Source organism: Eleutherodactylus coqui, chromosome 8 (assembly GCF_035609145.1).
Source record: "Eleutherodactylus coqui strain aEleCoq1 chromosome 8, aEleCoq1.hap1, whole genome shotgun sequence".
NCBI lineage: Eukaryota > Metazoa > Chordata > Amphibia > Anura > Eleutherodactylidae > Eleutherodactylus > Eleutherodactylus coqui.
Genome location: NC_089844.1, coordinates 164,065,766 through 164,071,765, shown reverse-complemented (window position 1 = coordinate 164,071,765; position 6,000 = coordinate 164,065,766).

Sequence of the window (6,000 nt, the reverse complement as noted above, 5' to 3'; positions counted from 1 at the left end):
GGCTGACACTTGCTATACTTCTTAGTGGTACATTATGACCTGTTAATGCTAGTATGTTAGCAGTGTAGCATGCTATCATTTACATGTCATAATGTACGGCTAAGAAGTATAGTGTCAGGTTAAGGCTGCAGAGCTGGGACAAATCATTGCACAGGCAGCAGGCTCAGTGCTCTGTCCCGGCAGCCATTTGTCCCATGAGACCTAGGCAACTGGCTGCTCACCTGTCAGTTTGATGTGCTACCTCCCTGGTCGCCGGCATTAATGTCTGTTCCACCAGGCAAATTACAGGTGTGTGACTGTGCAGTGGTGCAGCCATGCGGCCTATTCGCCCTGCTGCTCAGATCTCATTTATTTGTGGCGCCCAGGTCTCCAGCAGTGGCACTGTTGTCGGTTCCGGCAGACGCATCACAGCTGTGTAATGCCGGCCACTCACTTCTCTGTTTTCTGCCGCACCTCCCTCCTGACCACCAGCACTGCCCTGTGACGTCCCTTTTGCCAACGGCGCGCAGGCTTTCAACTGTCTGGGGGGGGGAGGGGGGCGGGGTCACCCTTCTCCCCCCTCCAGCCGCTGGGTAAGTCACTGGATCCTGATGGTTAGTGGCTGCAGTGCAGCCGGCCATTGTATGCTTCTTAGCATAATCTCTAGTGGCCTTGCAGGTCCTGCCGCTCTACAGCCTGTCCAGCCAATCAGGTAGAGGGGGTGTCACCCCCCCCCCCTGTCAATCTTGGCTCCACCAGGAAAGCCTGGTGGCATCAAGATACACCAATACCGGTGGAAGGCTTTGCGGAGATGTAATCGCTGTGTTCGTCGCTGTACATTGTTGGCCAGCCGCCTGTGATTGGGTGGGAACCATGTCGAACAAATTCTTAAGGGAGCGATCTTTCCTACTCGGGGGCGTTTTAAATTTGTTGTAGCCTCCCTTGGCCATTTATCTCTGTTTGTTAGCAGTACAAAGGGGTTTCCAGGGGTGACTAAAAGATGGTTGGTGTTGCTGGAGAAAAAAAAGGAGAATTCATTCTCTTGCTGTGAGGGGCGATTGGGAGCTACGTAGCTAGGCGACCACAGATGCCCAGCAGTAATACTGACCCCCAATAATTTCCCCAAGTGGGGTGCTTAGGTACGCACTGTGCGGGACTCCCTGATCTACACCCACGCCCCTGTCCCTTCCTGGAGATAGCCCTGATGGTGGACACGTCCAGGCCGCCAACACTGACCCTACGCTTACTAGGGGGAACAGGCAGGGACCGCAGTACCTATGCAAGAGACTACTACCCACTAGCACCGACAGGAAAGGCAGGTGACGAACCAACACGAAACAATACAAACAGAACAGAGGCAGATAGTAAGGCCTGGCTGATAATAGCGAGGTCTAGCAGACAAACTGACAGAAGCAAGATACAAACAGAGGCAGACTGGAAAACCCTAGCTGATAACAGCGAGGTCTAGTGGACAAGCTGACAGAAGCAGGATACCAAACAAGGCAGACTAGCAAGCAGACTGAGGGAATGGGACAAAGTACCAGGGCCAGATTACCAGCAGGTCAGGGTAGCTGGACTACTCAGCAGACACTGAAAACTGAACATAAAAGCAAAGTCTAGCAGACAAGAAAATCAGAACAACAGAACAATAATCGGCCCTCCCAGGCAGCATGAGCTGGATCTTATAGGGAAGTGGGAGAAGCCGATAGGTAGATAGACCTGTCAATCACCAGCACACTACTCAGACACATAGCAGAGTAATTAACCTGACTGGAAGTCACAGGAGATGTTAACCCTGGCTCGTCTGGACAGAACAAGGTGTGCTGGCAAAATTAACCATGAGCAGACAGGCGTAACCTTATCCCTCCTCAAAAAAAGGGGCCTCCGGACCCTTTAGGCAAACAAAAAAAATATATAGAAATACCAACTCCTTTAATGGACGCACGTCTACAGGACTTATGAATACAACCTGAAATAACGCATAGCAGTCACAATAAGGAGCGAAAAAAAAAAATGCATATATACCTTGAACAGAAATTATTGCGACTACAAAATAGGTCTCAGCCACAATAGTCTGTAAGGAACAGGAAACGGGCGTTCACAACCAATGGACCGGTGGCTCAGACAGACAGGGCCCTACATCCGCTCAGCGGACAAGGGGTCAGGATACAGATTGGGCGTCCGCCCACCAACGGACGGGTAACTATACAGGAACACGGGAGGAAAAAAAACAACACAAATTCACTCCGTTTGCCAGACAAACGGTCTGGTAGTTCAAGCCTGGGATCAGATTGTGCAGACATGTCCAAAGCTGCAGGCACGGACTTAATGGAAGACAGCTTCTGCATGATGTCCACCATCTGCTGTGATAACGCCAGCAATTGCTGAACCAGAGCTTGCATTGGATCCTGTACAGACGTGATACTAAACTGGCTTGAAAGAGCCTGAACAGGATCCACACTGCGTCTAGCGCAGTTTGTTTGGACCAGTTATTATGTTACGGTACTAGTGGGGTGCTTAGGTATGCACGGCGTGGGGCTCCTTGATCTACACCCACGCCACTGTCTCTTCCTGGAGATAGCCCTGATGGTGGACATGTCCAGCCGGCCAACTCTAACCCTATGCTTACTAAGGGGGACAGGCAGGGACCGCAGTACCTATGCAAGAGACTACTACCCACTAGCACTGGCAGAAAAGGCAGAGGACAAGAACCAACACGAAACAATACAAACAGAACAGAGGCAGATAGTAAGGCCTGGCTGATAACAGCGAGGTCTAGCAGACAAACTGACAGAAGCAAGATTCAAACAGAGGCGGACTGGAAAACCCTGGCTGATAACAGCGAGGTCTAGCAGATAAGCTGACAGAAGCAAGATAGAAACAAAGGCGGACTGGAAAACCCTGGCTAATAACAGCAAAGTCTAGCAGACAAGCTGACAGAAGCAGGATACCAAACGAGGCAGACTAGCAAGCAGACTGAGGGAATGGCACAAAGTACCAGGGCCAGATTACCAGCAGGTCAGAGTAGCTGGACTACTCAGCAGGCACTGAAAACTTGACAGAACATAAAAGCAAGGTCTAGCGGACAGGCCTGGCAGATAACAGAAAGTAAAGCAGACAATAGCAAGGTCTAACGGACATGAAAAAACAGAACAATTAAAGCAAGGTCTCGCAGACAAGCTGACAGAAGCAGGATACTAAACGAGGCAGACTAGCAAGCAGACTGAGGGAATGGGACAAAGTACCAGGGCCAGATTACCAGCAGGTCAGGGTAGCTGGACTACTCAGCAGACACTGAAAACCGAACATAAAAGCAAAGTCTAGCAGACAAGAAAATCAGAACAACAGAACAATAATCGGCCCTCCGAGGCAGTATGAGCTGGATCTTATAGGGAAGCGGGAGGAGTCGATGGGTAGATAGACCTGTAAATCACCAGCACACTACTCAGACACATAGCAGGGTAATAAACCTGACTGGAAGGCACAGGAGATGTTAACCCTGGCTCGTCTGGACAGAACAAGGTGTGCTGGCAAAATTAACCATGAGCAGACAGGCGTAACAATAGTGACCCCCAGTAGTTGCCCCAGCAGTAATACTGACTCCCCACAGTTGCCCCAGCAGTAATACTGACCCCTACAGTTGCCCCAGAATTAATAGTGACCCCCAATAATTGCCCCAGCAGTAACAGTGAACCCCAATAGTTGCCCCAGCAGTAATAGTGACCCCAAATAATTGCCTCAGCAGTAATAGTGACCCCAATAGTTGTCCCAGCAGTAACAGTGACACCAATAGTTGTCCCAATAGTAATACTGACCAGTCTCAGTTGCCCAAGCAGTGATATTGACTCCCACAGTTGCCCCAGCAGAAATAGTAACCCCCAATAATTGCCCCAGAATTATTAGTGATCCCCCAATAAGTGCCCCAGCAGTAACAGTGACCCCCAATAGTTGCCCCAGCAGTAATAATGACCCCCAATAGTTGCCCCAGCAGTAATAGTGACCTGTCATAGTTGCCCAAGCAGTGTATTGACTCCTAAAATTGCCCCAGCGGAAATAGTGACCCCCCAATTGTAGTAGACGTGAAGATAAGTTAGCGTAAAATGTCTATTGATTTGTAATAAACTAGAAGTATTACACAGCTGTAGTGATTTAACTCTGTAGAGGCTAATGGCTGCATAATTTCATTATGGTAATTGCTGGACAATGGCATGGTAAAGATGTGTGTTTTATAACTTTAGCCCAATATAAAGTTCCACTGCAGCCTCTAGGAGTTAAATCACATTCCTATACTGTGTGTTTTACTTGTATGCATTTTGGGCGTTCTCCTCCCACCTCCCCCTACCTTCAACTTCTCCAACAAAGAACTACTTTAACTGACCGCATGCTGGGAGGACAAAGTCCACACATACACTGGACTTAAGAGAAAGGTGGGGAGGGGGGCGGGGAATTCTATATGACCCAGCGAATAATAATATGTATACGTTACTGATGTAATCTGTTATACGCCCATAAAGGGCAGGTATTATGTGTTCCAATTAATTAGGGCTCTGGAATTGTAACTCCAGAGAGCTGGTTCAGATTCAAGGCTGATGACTTGTGTCCAATTGGTTTCTATCATTATGTGTGCACACTATACAATTAGGAAGCTACAGAATACCCTGAAACCTGCTGGTTGCAGGGGGCAGCACTCTGCAGCTTTTGTCTCCTGAGCTGCAGCCCCTTCATTGTCCTCCCACCTCCATGTAGGGCGTGAATTATCGCTGCTCTTGCAAAATATATTTGGCAAATTAGACAGATGACTCTCATAATAACTGGTGACAGACGTGCCAGTTGGTGTACAGACACGTTTTACCACCCCTTCTTACCAGGCCCCTTTCTCTATCCACTTTTGTGAACTTGAGGAATAGACCTCACACCTTGTACTCCATACTGCGGCACCAATGTGTATATGAATGGCATCATGAGATAGTCAGCTAATCTATAATACATTCCACGCGGGTCACATGTAGGTTTGCCCTGACATGAGAGGGCAGACACTGAGGTCTGTTTTGTGTGCTGTAATAGCAGCAGCCATTTCATCCTTTCAACAAGCTACAAATTATATTAACCCTTTTATGATAGATGGTTTGAGTCTTGATATCACTATTTTAGAATGCTGCATTCTAAGAGCGCTTTCACACGGGACAGAATATTCTGCAATTGCAATACGGAATAATGCATCCTGGGATTCCGCAGAGATGTTGCAGAATATCCCGTCCCGTGTGACTTATTCAGACGACCATATGTACGGCGTCCCTCTCTGCAGGAGGAGGAGACTGGAAGAGCTGGGAGCAGTGTACTGAGCTTCTGCCCCCTCTCCGCAGCTCGGCACTATTTGTAATGGGAGGGGGCGGGACGGGGACCAAAATTAACATGTCGCAGACTTATTTCTGCGCCGCATGTTAGTTTCCGCACGGCTTGTCCACATTTGTCTGTCTGCAGAGTGTCCAAGACTTTTGCAAATCTCATCCACTTTGCTGTTTAGTCTCAGTTTTAAAAATGCAAAAATCCCAGAGGCAATAATCTATTCTAATTGTAAAGGCCCTTCATTATAGATTAATTAAAACTACATTTTATTATAATTCGTTAAAATATAAAGCTCATAGGGCACACCAAACAAAAGACAAACACCTACCCTTCTGGACTATGCGGTGGCATTATTTCCCTATTTGGTCCATGGGAGAAAAAGAGAAAAGACAGCCTAGTGAGCCACCCTGATTTATATTAATGGAGCTTATGGTCTTTCCACTTTCAAAGTTTGTACTAGACCAGCATAACTTGGGTGGTGTCACTTTGAGAAAAAAATCCATAAATGTGCGATATTTATAGTTTAAATAACAAAAATTTATAATTGTAATATATAACTGTATTTAGTAAACCTAAAACACCCATAGCACAGGCCCTCGCCTCTCCCAGCCTCCCCCTCACTTATCTCAGTAATGATGAGCTCCCAGCAGTGACAGTGCCCCCACAGCAGCCCCC